Below are 17,804 nucleotides of genomic sequence, written 5' to 3' on the forward strand. Positions count from 1 at the left end.
GCAATAGTAACAAAAACGGCATGGTATTGGTACCAAAATAGACAGGTAGATCAATGGTACAGAATAGAGGACATGGACACAAACCCAAATAAATACAATTTTCTCATACTAGACAAAGGTGCCAAAAATATGCAATGGAGAAAAGATAGCCTCTTCAACAAATGGTGCTGGGAAAACTGGAAAACCATATGCAACAGAATGAAACTAAACCCTTATCTCTCACCCTGCACAAAACTCAACTCACAATGGATCAAGGACCTCGGAATCAGACCAGAGACCCTGCATCTTATAGAAGAAAAAGTAGGTCCAAACCTTCAACTTGTTGGCTTAGGAGCAGACTTCCTTAACAGGATTCCCATAGCCCAAGAAATAAAAGCAAGAATCAATAACTGGGATAGATTCAAACTAAAAAGCTTTCTCTCAGCAAAGGAAACTATCAGTAATGTGAAGAGAGAGCCTACAGAGTGGGAGAATATCTTTGCCAATCATAGTTCAGATAAAGCGCTAATATCCCGAATCTATAAAGAACTCAAAAAACTCTACACCAAGAATACAAATAATCCAATCAACAAATGGGTTAAGGAAATGAACAGACACTTCACAGAAGAAGATGTACAAGCAATCAACAGATATATGAAAAAATGTTCAACATCTCTAGTAATAAGAGAAATGCAAATGAAAACTACCCTAAGATTTCATCTCACTCCAATTAGAATGGTGATTATCAAGAGCATAAGCAACAATAGGTGTTGGCGAGGATGTGGGGAAAAAGGTACACTCATACATTGCTGGTGGGGTTGCAAACTAGTGCAGCCACTCTGGAAAGCAGTGTGGAGATTCCTCAGAAAGCTTGGAATGGACCCACCATTTGACCCAGCTATCCCACTCCTTGGCCTATACCCAAAGGACTTAAAATCAGCATACTACAGAGATACAGCCACATCAATGTTCATAGCTGCTCAATTCACTATAGCCAGATTGTGGAACCAACCCAGATGCCCTTCAGTTGATGAATGGATAAAGAAACTGTGGCATATATATACAATGGAATATTACTCCGCCATGAGGAATGACAAAATTATGGCATTCGCAGGCAAATGGATGAAATTGGAGGATATCATGCTAAGTGAGATAAGCCAATCTCAAAAAACTAAAGGACGAATGATCTCGCTGATAAGCTGATGAGGACATATGGGGGGGGTAGGAGGGGTTAGTGTTAGGGTTAGGGTTAGGTTTAGGGTTAGGGATAAGGAGGGTGGTAAGAATGAGGAAGAAAGGAATGTATAGAGGGAAAAGAGGGGTAGGAGGGGAGGGGGGAAGGGGAAAAAATAACAAAATGAATCAAACAACATTGCCCTATGTAAATTTGATTTTTAATTAAAATTAAAAATAAAAAAAAAATTGTCAGTAATAGGATAAAGTAGTCACTACTTTCTAGTATAATTGTCTATTGAGAAATTAGAATCAACTGAACAACTATTATAACCAATAACAAAAGTCACTAATGAGGCCAATTATATGCATAATTTATAGAAATTAATAGCTTTCTTATATATCAGCAATAGCCAGATAGGGAAAAAAAATGAAAGTAAGGCACACTATTCGAATTAGCAAAATAGATTATAAAATACCTAGAATTAAATTTTTAACTGAAGGTGCATGATGTATATGAGAATATGAAAACATAAAAGTGTGTTTAAAAACATAACAGAATAGCCAAGTAAATGGACATTTAAGTACTACTTCAGGTTAGAGAGATCTGATATCATAGCAATATTAATTATTCTAATTTGCATCTACAAATTTCATAAAATTAAATCAAAATATAGATAAGATGGAGGGTGTGCTGCAGAAACTGCTAGTTTTCTACCCCAATGCATGTTTTCCTAACCCTCTTTCTTAGAAATAAAACTTCCAAACTTAAGCCAACCACATGGCCTCTTAGAACCAAAAATATATTTCCAGGTTTCAGGACAGTTAGTTGTAGATTCAGGACCAGGTTCTGCCAATGAGATGTTAAGTTCAAATCTCACATGTCAGGAACCAGGAAACTCCCTTAAAAGAAAGCTGGCCTGCTTTATTTGCCTTTTCCCCCCCCTACTTCTTCCTCCACAGGTTATGGTTGAAGCTTGAGCAGACACTTTAGACCATGGGATAGAAGCCAAATGTTGGGGATGTCAAAACCAGAGGATAAGAGATACTGGTACCCTACTAATCATGGAATCACCTGTCACCCTGGTCCAGTTTCGTTTGCAAGATAGGGAAATACCCTTTTGTCTAATTTGATCACGGCGGACTTTGGGCTTTCAGCAGAACATGATCCTGATTAGTAGAATGCATAAGAGTGAATGCACAAAAATAGCCAAAATAATTTTTTATAGATTTTTTTAAAGCATCATAATTATACATAGTAATTGGGTTCATTTTGACAAAATCATACATGCAAGGAATTTGATTTCAACAAATATTAAGAGAACAGGACTCATCATCTCAGGTGTTAAAATACACTCCAAAGCTTAAACAATGCCATGAGAATACAGAAATAGACAGAAGCTCAGAGAAACTGAATGCAGAGGCTAGAAACAGGCCTACATATGTGTGGGTATTTAGTGTGTGACAAAGTAAACATCTCCAAATAGTGGGGGGAGGGGAATCCAATAGGGAAACAAATATCATTAAGTCCACCTCTCATAACTTACTCAAGAATTTACTCCAGATGAATTTTTTTTAAAAATTTGTAAAATCAAATGGTACAAGAAAATATAGAGGAATATTTAAAATTGTGAGATGAGGAAGGCTCTTTCAACAAAATGTGAAACCCAGAAGTCATAAAAAAGTATATATAGATTTCACTAACTTTAGACTGGTAAAAGATACTATAAGCAAAGTCAAAAGACAAATGACAGACTGGAAGTAAAGATTTGTGATATGCTTAACTGGTAAAAAATAAATGTTCATAATACAAAAGAGCTCCTATATATTAATTTTTAAAAATTAAATAGAAAAATGTCCATGGTAAATAAGTAGAAAATTTATAGATACACAATGATAATCAATAAATACTTCAAAAAATCATTCTCACTTAATGAGGTAATATTCTAACTGAATGCAATATTTTTGCCCTCAATATTGGCAAATATTTTTAAAGATTGATAATATTCTGAAGAAGTCAGTGCTCACTCACTACTGATAAGAAGTAAAACTGATCTTTTTAAAAGAACAATTTGATTTTTTCTTTTAAAGCATTTGTATTTAACTCAAAAGAAATTTTCCTCTTAGAAATATCACCACAACTACCCCCAAACATGCATTTAAAAATATTCTCCACAACACTATTTGTAAAATTTGGAAGCCATGCTAATATATTTTGCATAGAAATGATTAAATACACTGTAGAACACTTATACCTTGGAACACCAGGCAGCAAGTCAACAAAATAGAACCACATGTTCTAATGCAGAAAGATGTCCAGGAAATATTACTTAACTCAAAAATAAAGCTGTACAGCAATATGTGTGTAACATAATCCCATCTTGATAAAATTATAATAAATATTTAAAATGTGGACTATGGAGGAATATGGGCTAAATGTTGACAATGGTCTTTTTTTAAATTTTTTTTAGATGTTGATGGACCTTTATTTTATTCATTTATTTATATGTGGTGCTGAGAATTGAATACAGTGACTCACACAAGCTAGGCAAGTACTCTACCACTGAACCACAACCCCAGCCCGACAATGGTTATTCTTTTATCTTTTTAAATATATTTTATTTACTTTTTGCTGTACCAGGAATTAAACCCAGGGCCTCACATATACTAAGCACACATTCCACTGAGCTACAGCCCCAGCCCAATTTTAAATTAAAAATTCCAAATGTACTACAGTTTTTAAAATTGACATTTACATCAGAGAATTTTGAATAAAAACAATTTTCTTCCTCGTCAGTGGGTTTCATCCAATCAATTGAATGTCTGAATAGAATAAGAAGACCAGCCTCCTCCATGCAAGAGAATTTTCCAGTAGACTGCCTTAGGACTGGAACCCCACCACCACCTCTCCTGGGTCTCCAGCCTGCTTCTTCACGCTGCATATTTTGCACTCATCAGCCTCAATGATCATGTATGCCAATTTTTGTCTTCCTATTGGTTCTGCTTCTCTGGAGAACCCTAAGATACAGAAAGGAACTAAGGCTTACCATCAAGTTTTGTTCATACCTTGGCAGAAGACTTCTTGCTCACCAGTCCTTCAGGGTTTGAGGTGCACTACCAAGGCCTAATGTACCAGCTGCATACCAGCTGTTGCCCAGGGCAAACCAGGAACCTTTCCATCATTGATTGGGCTTCTGCCACACCCTTTAATAGGCCTGACTCCATCATGGGGAAGGAAAGACCCTTGCAAGGGTGGACTTTTCTTGGGTACTCTCAGTCCTAGGGTACTATCTCTCAGTGTACTGAAAGTTCATTTTATCCCTGCTTGTTAATTCTATTATCAATTCAATTAATGATATGGCTTCTGTCTCCTGACTGGTCCCTAATATGGTATCTACTGTCATATTTCTATTATTTTATATTTTAAGTTTCTCAAAATAGTTAAAGAAATTTTTTGATTAGGTATTTTAAATATTTAAGTATTTTAAATAAAACAAATGACTTCGTGTGCTTCTTGTACAGAAGAGTGCAAGATTTACAACAGCAGTCATGATTATATATGTTTTACTAATGCATTGAGGGAGATCTACATTAATTATGCATTAAGAATATGCATATTACTTCCCATAGTAAAAACTTTGTTTTAAAGAGAATACTAGCGAGTAAGCACTATTGATGTGCTGTAGAATTTTCCTAAGCTCATAAAATACTTTAATAACAAATCAACCTAAACTTTTTTGGAAATAATTTCTAGTAAAGATTCATAATCTGCATAGTCCTTCAATGAATGTATAAGTCCATCCAATAGATAATCTCCTTGCATAAAAGTTTCAAGACTGGGCAGTGATTTGTGTATTCTGTGATCTGCAACTCGGTTCTGTGGAAAATTGTATATTCCTGTTTTCTCTGATCTTCCTTTAGTTCCAACCTGAATCTTCCTAGCACTGTATCTTCTACTTGTTTCTTCCTCTAGATGCATATTGTACAACTTTGCCCATAACTTTTTCATAGCCATCTCTCTATTTTTCAGTCGAGGCCTTCCTTGTTGACATTCATAAATAGCACCTGTTGGAAGATGAACGATCCGGACAGCATTGTCCATGCTGACCCCCAGCTCCACTGGTTTGCTTATTATCAATTCTCAAATCTTTAGGATCATTCATCAGATTAATCTCAGTGGGCTGGGGTAATATTGCCCTTGTCATGGTGCTAGTAAGGATGGCCTTGCTTCTCTGTCTTTGGCACTCTCCCTACTCTGTGCACTCCCCCTTCAAATTTCATGTCTTTATAGGCTTCTGAACCGCTAATGCTGGCAGATGCATGTCTAAGGCCACCTATTTCACTTGGAAAGTTGTATGCAGCATGCTGCTGATACACATCAAACATCTCTGAAGTAAATAACATTGCCTCCTGACTCCCAACTCCTGCAGTTACCTCCAGAATCAAATCATTTTCATCAGTTTCTTCTGAGGGAACCAAAGTAAGACAATCTGATGCTTCAATTGAGCTATTTCTTTTTGACACAAAGTTATTTCATTCTCTGCAAGTTTCCTTAAACCTTTATTCTCATCATGCTTGAGCAAGTGTTTGGTCTCCTACAGCTCCCACTCCTTCTCACTTAGGAATTTGGTGACCACTACCAGCTCTGGCCCTCTAAATCGCTCACTGGGCTTCTGGCCCTGCCTGGTGCTCAAGGATGGTCTGTAAGGGCCCATTGCAGGTGAACAGCTCCTCCAGCAGCCATCTACTACAGGTAGGGGACCGGTGGCCTGTGCCAACAGTCCAGTCAGCCCACAGACTACGGGCAGCGCCTCACAGAAGTCCCAGTGGTCACTCTTGATGGATCTTAACTTAGTGATGTGTTTTGCTAATGTTTGAATATTTGCCTGTGTGCTGTATTTGTACTCAGAGGGGAAGAAATGGCATGGCTTAGGAAACCTTTCATGATCTAGAAACTCTACCTTTCCAAATGTCTTCACTTCTCCCTGCTTGCCAATAACTGCTACAGCAATATGGAATTATATGTGGCTCCTCTTATGCAATCTGTTTCTTGCATCCTTACCTTTGTTGATGCAGTATGTCCCATCCTCCACACCATGAAGTCTCAGCTGCAAAAACACACTCAATTCTTCTTCATTACTCCATACTCATTTGAGCAGTGTCCATCTCCAAAAAGCCTCCCTTACTCCCCTGGCTGGCCTAGGTGTCCCTCACCAAAGCTATCACAGCATGTTTTTATGTTACATTCAACATTGTTTTATAATTGCCACTTAGTCTGTCAATCTCCCCCACTAGACTAGGAGGGCCTTGAGAGTAGGGTTCATAGTTAATCCAATCCCCAGCAATTTAGATGTGCTTGGAACTCCTAGATAATAACTCAGGAAGGCATGGGCCAAGGCACTTCACTACTATATCCTTGATAAATAATCCAGCATCTGGTAGACACTAGGCATACTGATGATTTAATAATATATCATAAATGAATCAACTGGCCACCTGGCTGCACCTTTGTAGTCCTCTCTTGAGTTGGCCTGAGTCAATGCCCAATCCTGATTCAAAAATTCATTTTTCAGGAATCTATGTGACAGACAATTCAGCAGAGGCACAGAAATATAAATGCACAAATATTGTTCAGAACAATATTTCAAATAATATGGTAGGAGAAGCACAGGTAATAAGAGAACCAAAATATCCAAACTTAGATACTGATTTCAATTGAGCCAACATTTCTGTTAAGTATCTATTCTGTAGCAAAAGATAAATAAGATAGAGTCCCTGAGATGGGTTAAGTCATGTCTTCAAAAAATATATGTTAAAGTCCTAACGCCACTATCTTGGTGACCTTACTTGAAACTAGGAAGGATGAAGAAGTAATTAGTTAAAAATAGGTCAAATAGGTCACACTGGTATCTTTATAAGAAGATAAGAGAAATACAGACTGACCCCCATGTGATGTGAGGAAAGAGGCAGAGACTGGAGTGATGCAGGTGTCATCCAAGGAACACCAAAGATTGCAACCACTCCCAGAAACTAGGGAGAAGCAAGGAAGACTTCCTTACAGATTCTGGAGGGAGTGTGACTCTGCCAGCACCTTGGTTTCAGATTGATAGCCTCTGAACCACAGGGAAATAAACTTTTATTGTTCTTAAGCCACCCAGTCTGTAGTACTTTACTACAGCAGCCCTAGGAAACCAGCACAGTCTCTAGCTCCAGAAGCTCATAGTCTGAGACAAACATACAAACATGGGTGATAAAAACCAATAAAAAATTAAGTAAAAGATTCAAGGTAATACAGAGTATGGGTACCTCCACTAGAGATCCAGGTGGAAGAGAATTCAGGTAGGACTTCACAAACACAGCGAAATTGACTTTGAGCACAGAGGATGGCTACATGAAGACTGCTGAATTGGGAAGGAGAGGGTATTTGTCCAGACACGAGATCTGCAAAACCTGAAAGATGTGAAATAGAATCACAGGTCCAAAACTGCAAATAATCACTACTGTTATAGTGCAAGTATAAGTGTAATAGGCTGAGAAAATTTAGAACAACAACAACAACAACAAAAAAGGGCAAGAAGCAAGGATCAGATCCTGTAGTACCTTGTGTGTGGTGCCATGGAAACTGAAATTTAGCCATCCTGTGATGGGGATCACTGAAATTTTGAGGAGGGTAGCATATTAGAAAGGTCACTCTGAGCAAAGCAAAGAAGGACTCTAATATTTCACAAGACACGAGATCTGCAAAACCTATTAGTGCCACAAGCCTGACACAACCCATTGCTAGGTTGACTTTCTTTTTTTTTTTTTTCCTATCCCTCATGACTCCCTCTTTCCATCCACACCCTCTGTCCATTCCCCACCCTCAATCCTTAGTGAACCATCATGCATCAGATGTACTGTGAAAAGGAGATTAGTTGTCTTTCTTTGTCATTCAAGGTTATAATTAAGACTAATTGGTGTGTGAGGGAAGATCCAAAAACAAAAATTTTACTCGTTATAAAAAGCTTTATGATTATTGCAATATTTTCCCAAAACCATCTCAGAACACTTCTGTGACTAGAGGGAAAAACATGCTCCATGATGAACTATTTGGATAATTCTGGATAAAATAAAAATTTTTCCTCCTCCTCTTTTATAGATCTCTTATTGTGCTAATTTATTTGATGGTTCTCTAAAGGGGACAATTTTATAGAATACTTCCCTAATGTATTGGAACTCAGAAACTTTCTGCGAATGATCACATCCCAAACTATAGCACAATTTGGAGGGCAGTTAGAATTTTTTAATGGTGAAGTTAGAATTTTTTAATGAGGTACTGATTCGTCCTTTTGCTATAATGCTTAGTAACAGATCAGTTCTCTTAAGAATGACATAAAAAGAGTTCTCTATTGAGTAGGATATTAGATTAAACTACTTCTGAGGTAATTTTAACTCAACATGCCATTCTCTGTGGCTCTTGATGATTTCCTCATGCCAGAAATCTGATTTGTTCTATCTTCAATATTTTATTTTACTATTGATTTTTTTTAAAGGGAGAAGTTTACCCATTAATTAAATGGCAAACCAAACTGAGCAATAGGGATTGGATTTTTCTCCCTCAGTAGTAGTCTATTGGATTCACTCCTAATAGACTACAAAGAGCCTTCTTAATCTAGAAATGCAATCCTTGCCCCAACAGAGAGATGCCTATTCCAACACCACACCCAATAGTGTGGTTTCCTTTCAGACCTACACCTCATAGGACTCACAGTAACTTTTGCTGCTCTTGATTTTTTTTTTTTTTTTTTTTGTGTGTGCAGAAATGAGAATCAAATACTTTCTCGAAGGAATATTGTCATCAGTGATGTGTGGAGAACTGGAGGTGGGGGCAATGAAAAAGATAGTCACCAACTGTGTGAGGGCATGCTGCGAGGACATACCTGTCCATGCCAAAGCAACCAGAGAGGATATAAGGATTGGAATCATCTAGAACTGAGGATGAGGGCACAGGAAGAAGTCAAGGAAGAAAAATAATTCCCTACTCAATAGCAAAAAAAAAACAAGGTGGTGTTGAATATACATGTTATTTTTAGATCATTTGACAATTCATGAAAAATTTTTTACTAATTTCTAATAATTCTCAAAACATTACTATGTGGTAGATAATATTCATCTCATTTATAGATTAAGAATGAAGAGATTTACCCAAGGTCCTACAAATAAGTATCAGAGTTGTAATTTGAACTGAAATCTTTTAATTCCAAGTCCAATGCGCTTTCTACCACACCTTAATATCTTGATAATGTCTATTGTATCAGGTTAAAGTTCACTGTCTACAAAAGAACATACTCCAGCTAGTTTAACCCCCCAAGATTTCTGTTTCCAAGTGTAAAAATATCTTACTAAATTCTAAATGTGGATAGGCTGAAGATGAGCTTCCAGAATAACTTCCAGCCCGAGTTATGCTGTCTTGGGGAAGCTGTTCCCTCCAACTGAAAGGACTCACCAAAAGAAGTCTCATCTGAGGAACCCTGATACTGCCAAGTCCCTGACAGCCCAGTGGATGTTACCTAGTGCATCTGATTGGAAGAACCTAAACCACAGCCTGCCGTGGCATGAATGTGGTTTGTCTCCAATGTCATGAGCAAGCTATGCCATTAACAGACCAAACACATTTGTGTTGTAGTTGGGACTACAAGCACCTGCCACCTCACCCAGCTTGTCATACATCCCTAAACATTGGGGCTACATTCTTAGAAATGCAGCATGAGGTGACTTTGTGGTTGTGTGAACATCAGAGTGTACTTCACAAATCCTGATGGTATAGTCTGTTCCACACCTAGGCTATATGGTATGCCTATTGTTCTTTGTTTACAAACCCGGAGAGCATGTTACTGTGTTGAATACTATATGCAACTAGTACACAGTGGTATTTGTGTATCTAAACATGGAAAAGGTACAGAAAATTATTAGGTAAAAGATAAAAAATGTAGTACGTACATTTCTTAAAAAGCTAGAAGAAAGGATTTTGAATGTTTTTACCTCAAATAAATGATAAATATTTGAGGACATAGATATGCTTACCCTGATTTCAACTTCCACAATATATATATATATATATATATATATATATATATATATATATATACTGAAAGATCACATTGCATCTCATAAACAAGTACAATTTTTATATATAATTCCAAAAAATAGGTTTAAAAAAAAAAAAACCTAGGTCTATATGTGTAGGGCACTTACCATTAATGGAGCATGTAGAACTAAGTTGCTCTGGGTGAATCAGAGAACAAGTGGTGAGTTAATGTGAAGCCTAGGATATTACCATATCTTTATAGAATTTATAAATACTGCACACTTAGGTTACACTAAACTTATTAAAAATATTTTCCTTTCTTCAATAATACATTAACCCTTAGTTTACTGTGACAGTTTTTCTTTAAAGGGTTTTTTTTTTTTTTTTTTGGTTTGAACTTTAAAGATTTTTTAAACTTTTGACTCTCTTATAATAACAACTGAAAACACAAACACCTGATAGACCATAGGAATTTTTCAGCTCCATTATAATCTTATGGGTCCATTGTCACATATGTGGTTCATTGTTGACCAAAATGTCCTCATGCAATACAAGACTGCACAAAACAAAAAGAGCTAAGTGACAAGAAATAATCCACTACAGGAAGCTCCTGGGGATTAATCCTCAGTCATGCTTTAGTTGAGACAAAGTAAGGATGGAAGATACATATAATATATATTCTTCTACTTTTTTCTTCCCAATTCTACAGCAGACATTGAATCAATCACATCACTTTTAGGCTAAAACTAGTTCAATTTCAGATTCCTTTTCAGAATAATGCATCAGGCAGCTAATAACAGTAACTAGAATTAACAGGCAAGCTGAAAACCCTTCATTTAGATTTACTTTAAAAACAAAAACCTGCTGATCTCAGTCTGCTATTGCCACAAAAATGCTATTTTTAAAAAAATTCAGTGCTTTAAAGCAACCCTCATTCATTACTGTTGACACAACTGCCAAGTAGCTGACCTAGATTAGGCATGGCTGTGGCAGCTCTGCTCCATATGTTCCTTGTGGGCTCCTGTACCAGTGGGCTAATCCAAGCAAGTTCTTCTCAAGGTGATTGGGGAGACACAAGAGGGCCTGCAGACACACACAAGGTCTCTTATGGTCTGGGTTTAGAATTGGCGCACTGTCACTTACACACATATGTCAGTAGCAAGAAATCACAAAGTTGAACACTAAGTCAAGGGGACTGGAAATACATGTTGACACCATCGCAAGGTAGCAAAAGCAAGGAGTAGTTAAGAACTGGGTCCAATTTTGCAGGTCCTCATGGAGAATCCTTGTCAGCCCATAATAAGATCTCTAATTTCCCTTGCCAACAACTTTGGAAAATTCTTCCCTACTTCAGAATACATTTGCCCTTGTCAATTAAAAATGTAGATGCACAGAGAAGTGTACACTTGACCTTGGGCACACTGAGGGAAGCATGAAATTTCACTGACTGTGGAAGTGGTACCCTTGGAACTCTCAGCCCACACATAGAAAGTAGCAGGAGTACATGAGTTTTTGAAAGCAGCCAAGATAGGCTGTGTGTATCTGGAGCAGCCGTTTGCTCCCAGCAGGTGCTTACCACATTAGAGGCATGTGCAACATCACTTTCACCCAGAGGCACCAATTTGCTTCCATTTTTCCATAATACACATGAAGGAGGTTGATATGTTTAAGTATGTGATTTTGATAGCCTTTTTTACAAATATAACAATGCTAATCATAAGTACTAGAGGGTTTATGGTGCTGTAATTTTGGGTTTACTGATGCTATGACTAAAAGAATCACTAACATAGAATGTTTTAGCAATATAATAATGTGAAAACATGGTATTTTAACCACAAATCTTTACAATACAAAAAGCAATTGTATATTTACAGTCAATTTTGTATTCACTGGCACAATTTTGGCACTAGTTAGAAGAAAATTGTGAATGCATTTGCTGGGTTCACCAATACGACAAAGGCCTTTAAAATTTTTTCTACCAAGGAAACTAAATTTTTTGAACTTATACCATAAATCCACACAATTTTTAATTGTCAATTTAAAATTTTTTAAAGAAAGATAAATTTCAAAACATTTGGTGTTCCCAATTCCTTTCAACAAAGCTTAGTCTCAGTGTAACTGAAGATTTTTCTTTCCTCTCTCTTCCTTCATGCTCCCATTTCTAATCACTAAAGGTCATGTAGGGGAGGAAAGGAAGGAGGAGAAAGATACTGGTTTGAGAAATTAGGCAACAGAATCCTTCTAAAAGAAAAAGATCTTTCATTATAACATCTAGACATGCTTTAAGTTGTAGAAAGATATAAGATGGGTTCAGGAAATGCCAGGAGTGAAGTAAAGACAACTAAATTGCTTTTTATAACAAATAAAAGTTTTTATAGAAGAGGAAGAGGGAGTCTGAGAAGAAGATATAAACTGGGGGAGGAGATAAAAGATGTAGAGAAAGAAAGCAGTAGAGTGGCAGGAAGCCGTGACCAGAGAAGACACGTGGCTATGGAGAAATTCCAACTTGTGGGCAAGGCTCATGATCTTGAAGAACAGACATAGCTAATGTCCTGTTTTAATTCCTTTCTGGGCTCTGCTTCAAGGTCACACAAACCTGACATCAACCATCACATCATCACTGAAGCCTACAACATAATTCAAAGCAATCAGAAAAAGAAACTGTTCTTTTCAGGTTGACCAACACAAAGAGAAGGGAATACCCATGAATGATGAAACAAGAGAGGAAGAATTTGATAGTAGCAGAAAATATGAAAAGAGATGACTAGGAGAGAGGTAAATAGAGCTGCTAGATAAAATAAGGTGTTTTCAGTTAACTTTATTTCAGATAATAGTGTTAACATAAGTATATCCCAAATGTTGCTTGGGACCTACTTGTGTTTTGGAAATTACTATCACTATTTGCTAACTCTGGCAACATTATAAGCAAGCCTTCTCCCACTCTTTTAAGAATCTTCAGCTCTATTGCAGGGAGTGTGTATTTCTCTATTTAATTTGAGAGGGGGTTTCAAACCATTTTATTTCAATTCTTTAAACACAACTTCCTATCTTCTAGCAGCTAGAAGGAACTAGGAAATCCCAGACAAATGACAAATATATAAATGTACCAAATCACCTTGTTACTAGCTAGTAATAAACATTAATCAATTTATCCACAACTAAGTATATTTTCCATTTCCCATGTCTTTTTTTTTTTTCCTCATATGAAATTCTTTTTTTTTTTTTATTGTAAACAAATGGGATACATGTTGTTTCTCTGTACATGGCGTAAAGGCATACCATTTGTGTAATCATAAATTTACATAGAGTAATGTTGTTTGATTCATTCTGTTATTTTTTCCCTTCCCCCACCCCTCCCACCCCTCTTTACCCTCTTCCCATGTCTTTTTGATGTAGTCATGGCACATTAAAATAAGGACTCTTCTCTGAGTGAGTTTTGTTTCTTGTGCTACAGGAAAAAAAAAAAAAAAAAAAGTAAAAACAAGAAGTAGGCTTCCTTTTGATATTACAAACAGAGTAGTTACCCTAAATAACTCTTCCAACTGAATCAACAACAATCAAGAATAAAATGGGGTTTAAAAATATAGTTTAAATTCATCACTGAGCTGGTAAAAAGGAATCCATAAAGTTCAAAAATGAAATGCAAGCAGGATTTTTGTGGCAAGCAAGTCCCAAATCCTACATCAAGGGTTCATGGTACACTCTAGAGACACATCTAGTAAAACTGAATAATGAACAGGCAGTGAAGATATTACCAGGTACTCCCCAAGGTAGGGAACCAAATGGGAGACTCCTCCATAAAACTGGAATCTCAGAGGGCTACCCTTACAGTAAAAGTAACGAAAAATAAATAACTCTCTGTAGAAGGAGAAAGTCTGTCTCCATTTGATGGTAGGTACAAGGGAAAAACCCAGAGGGATCCCATGGGGTTCATAGGCTAAATTCACACTAACTCTATGGTCCAAGTTCTCAGGGAGACAATTTGAAGTGGCCTGGACTTCCTGAAAAAGAATGATGACAGCAACATGAATTTACTAAAGCTCTCCAAAAAAAAAAAAAAAAAAAAAAAAAAAAAAAAAAAAAAAAAAAACATAGAAAACCAAGTAGACAAAAAATAAATGCTAGCCAGCACCAACCCCCAAAAGAAGACCCTAACCAAGTGAAACCCTGGGCAGCACACTTGAGGAGAACTGTTGAACTTGAGAGAATTCCTCAAAGAACTCAAATCATGGTATAACTTTTACACATGGGGATAAGAGGATCAACAGTATTATAGTTTTCTTCAATCCAATTTGCAGAAATTTGCCATCATTTCCCACCAGTGTCTCCTATTCGCAAACCCGTGAGGAGTCAGTTAATGTGGGAATCTGTGAAATAAGGTGTCAGCTCTCTGCATTATAGATCAAGGCAGTGGAGGGAAGAATAAGTGGCCCATGGGCAATCAGGGCACATGACCAGCATAGTCACCTTCTCCTCATTGCTATGATCATGGAAACTTGTCAAGGAGTAGCAATGAGCAGGGCCTCTGCTGACCTGAACTGAACTTGTACTGGTGTGTTAAGTCACTGAAATTTTGAAGTCATTTGTCCTACAGCACAATGATGCTTACCTCTATGGGTTCAAAATTTGGTATTGAAAGAAGAATTTGAGACAAAACTCAATTCTCCACTTCTGCTGTGGATGGGGTCTGTGAAGATGCAGACCTCTGCAGCCAGGAGAGTCCATTTTAATGTTAGTAGCTAATCACAGCAAGGGCTGCTTTCTGGATCATTCTAAGGATCACAGCCTGAAAAGTCAGATTCTCCTCCACACTATTGAGAAGCACACTGCAGTTATCAACTTCGCAGCTCTAAATGATGGGCTGTGCCTTCCAGTGCTGCAACAGCTTCCAGCAGCTGCCAACTTCCTTCTGGATTCTTGTCTGAATAATCCGAAAAATGAAATTCACAGGATAATGGAAGGCAAGAATGAAAGGAGTAGGATTTATTCAAATGTGAAGAATAGAAACAGAACTCTTACAGAGGCAAGAGGGACACAATAGCATGTTACTGCTTAAGTGTGCTAACCTATGGGTTTATATAGCACTTGGATCAAATTTATGCTAATCAGGGTTTGAAAAAGTACTAACACTCTTGGTTAACTCTCGAGTCTGAACTTTCGTTCAGGTCTACCCCACTTCTGTTTTCTGGTCACTTGCCTGCCATCCCAGCCTCCCAGGAGGTTGAGGTCAGTGGATTGTGGATGCTCAAGGGTTCACAGTTGCAGTGCTGCCAAGCGGGAGTTTGCACCAGGCCCCTGCTGGGCTGCCGTAGGGTAACAGAGACATGTCCTGACTTGCCTCTGCCCTGGCTCACCACACCCCAGGCCTGGGCTGGCATGGCAGTCTGTTTGCTGCCTGCACTCTAGCCCACCTTGGCCTCTATTCTGCAGCTGTGTGAAAAGGGCTTGGCTTTAGTGTTAGAAGTAGGATTCCACTATAACCAAAACTTTCAATGCATGACAGTGTCGCAGTGGTCTGCAGCAGGGAAACTGTAATTAGAAGCTAAAATGGCAATCCATGTTATACAGTGGCAAGCATTTGGTAAAACTGTCACTATATTAAGCTGAAAGATCATTTTTCTAGCAAATTTATAAACCTCAAGGAAGAGTTCAGAAACCCAAATGTTACTTACATGTTTTGATTATAATTGACTGCTTTCAAAAAGAAGCTATAGGGATAATATGAGTTGAGAGATTTAGTTGGCTTGCAGAAAGGAGGAAAAGAGAACAGAATCTACCAATTCAAGCAGAGGGCAATCATTTCCCAACCTCAAAGAGTAAAATATAACATTAAGGAAGGTTTTTGCACAAAAAAGACCAATTAAAACTCGGTTTTGAGGCAAAAATCTGGTCAGAGGTATGAACATCTGGATTCAGAGATCAATACCTTCAAATTGATTAAGGGGGCTGGAGCAGAGTTTGAATTAACAGTGTGATAACAAATAAATCATTTCACTGGAAAAGTGGCTCAGCACAAAAGTACTGTGTTTTGTGATTTGGGGCATTTTCTTAAAACACAAATTACAGACACATAGCATCCATGGCACCAACCCTCAAAATTAAGTGGAAAAGATCATTCAGACATGAATCTATGAATCTAAGTACCGGAAAGAAGAGTTTTTTGGACTTACCACTGAACTTGTAGTGGATAAAGCCATGAAGTTAAGGTGTGTGCCTGGCATCTATGGTAGAAACGTAAAACCAACTCCCTTTTTGTTTTTAACCTTTAAGATGCTTCAAACTCCACTCTACATCATTGTAGAATTTATAAAAAATGAAGACTTCAAGTATGTCCACATGTTTGGGTCACTTTACATGAGACTGATAGGCACTGAAATTGATTGCTACAAGTACTTGGAGACTTTGTACAATGACTATCAAAAAATCAAGAGAACAGACATGGGGAGTTTAAACTGATGCATGTAGATGAGTTTATTGATGCACAGTGAGATGATCTGTGATATCATTCTGTTCTGGCTACAGAAACACTATGTGCTAGAGGAAGATGAGCAACTGGAGCCTCGAGTTAGTGCTCTAGAAGAAGATATGGATGATATGGAGTCCAGCGAGGAGGGAGAAGAAGATGAGAAGTTGGAAAGAGTGCCATCACTTGACCATCACCGGAGAAGCTATCAAGACTTGGACAAGACCCTTCACTTTCCCACACTGTGATATAGGAGGAGTAGGAGTCAGTCTCCCAGAAGGTGGAGTAGATCTCCCTAAAGAAGAAGTCCCTCCCCCCACCAAGAAAGGCATCAGAGCAAGAGTCCAAGATGTCACTGGAGCAGGTCCCGAGACAGACGACACAGATCTCACTCCAAGACCCCAAGTCATCACCATAGTCAAAGACATAGAAGCCACTTAAAATCTCCTGAAAGGTCTAAGAAAAGCCACAAGAAGAGCCAGAGAAGGAATAAGTAGTGAACTCAGCTTGGTTTGGTTCAAATGCCTCCTGTGACTATGAGGGTATCTGTCCATGTGGAAGGATTAAGATCTGCTTTCCAAGCAGCTTTAAGAGCATTTTAGTTTCTTCTTATCAAGTTTCTCCACTTTTTTTTTTTTTATGAAAAAGGTGCTGAGTTTTCTTGTCTTTTCTTTCTTTCTTTTTTTTTTTTTTTTTTTTTTTTTTTTTACTGTAATCAATGTCTTTGAGGGGTGATGTTTTTTTCAGGTCAGTTTTTGACCCAAATAACTATAACTGTATTCAAATTTAAGAGGATAGAAAGGATCTGGGGATTGGGAATATGAATGAGAACAGAAGAATTTGGCCACCTGTTGAGTGATCCTTTCCATTTTTGTTATTAAACCTGACATAGCCATTTGCCTTTTTTTTTTTTTTTTTTTTTAAGTAGTTTAGTTTTTGGTTTTATCTGTGATTAGAACTACTTTGAGAGTCCTGCTGCTGTTATTGAAAGGTCAAATCAGTAAAATATAGTAACTTTTTTTCCAACAGTAGAAAGTTACAATGAACCTGAAAACTGACTGATTAGCAACAGTTTTGCAGGATTAGAACACATTCAAACAAAATTCTTTGTCTGGATCATTC

General features: G+C 37.5%; 2 pseudogenes across 2 annotated transcripts; one reads left to right on the top strand and one right to left on the bottom strand.

Moving 5' to 3' along the window:
* Positions 1–4,765: 4,765 nt before the first annotated feature.
* LOC306656858 (peptide chain release factor 1-like, mitochondrial) lies at positions 4,766–6,978 on the bottom strand (annotated as a pseudogene). Its single transcript has one exon. The product of its transcript is annotated as a peptide chain release factor 1-like, mitochondrial (transcript).
* A 3,100-nt stretch (positions 6,979–10,078) lies between these two features.
* LOC306654227 (pre-mRNA-splicing factor 38A-like) lies at positions 10,079–17,179 on the top strand (annotated as a pseudogene). Its single transcript has 2 exons — positions 10,079–10,087; positions 16,286–17,179. The product of its transcript is annotated as a pre-mRNA-splicing factor 38A-like (transcript).
* The last annotated feature ends 625 nt before the right edge of the window (positions 17,180–17,804 follow it).

The sequence above is a fragment of the Sciurus vulgaris genome (assembly GCF_902686455.1).
Source record: "Sciurus vulgaris genome assembly, chromosome: 1".
Lineage (NCBI taxonomy): Eukaryota > Metazoa > Chordata > Mammalia > Rodentia > Sciuridae > Sciurus > Sciurus vulgaris.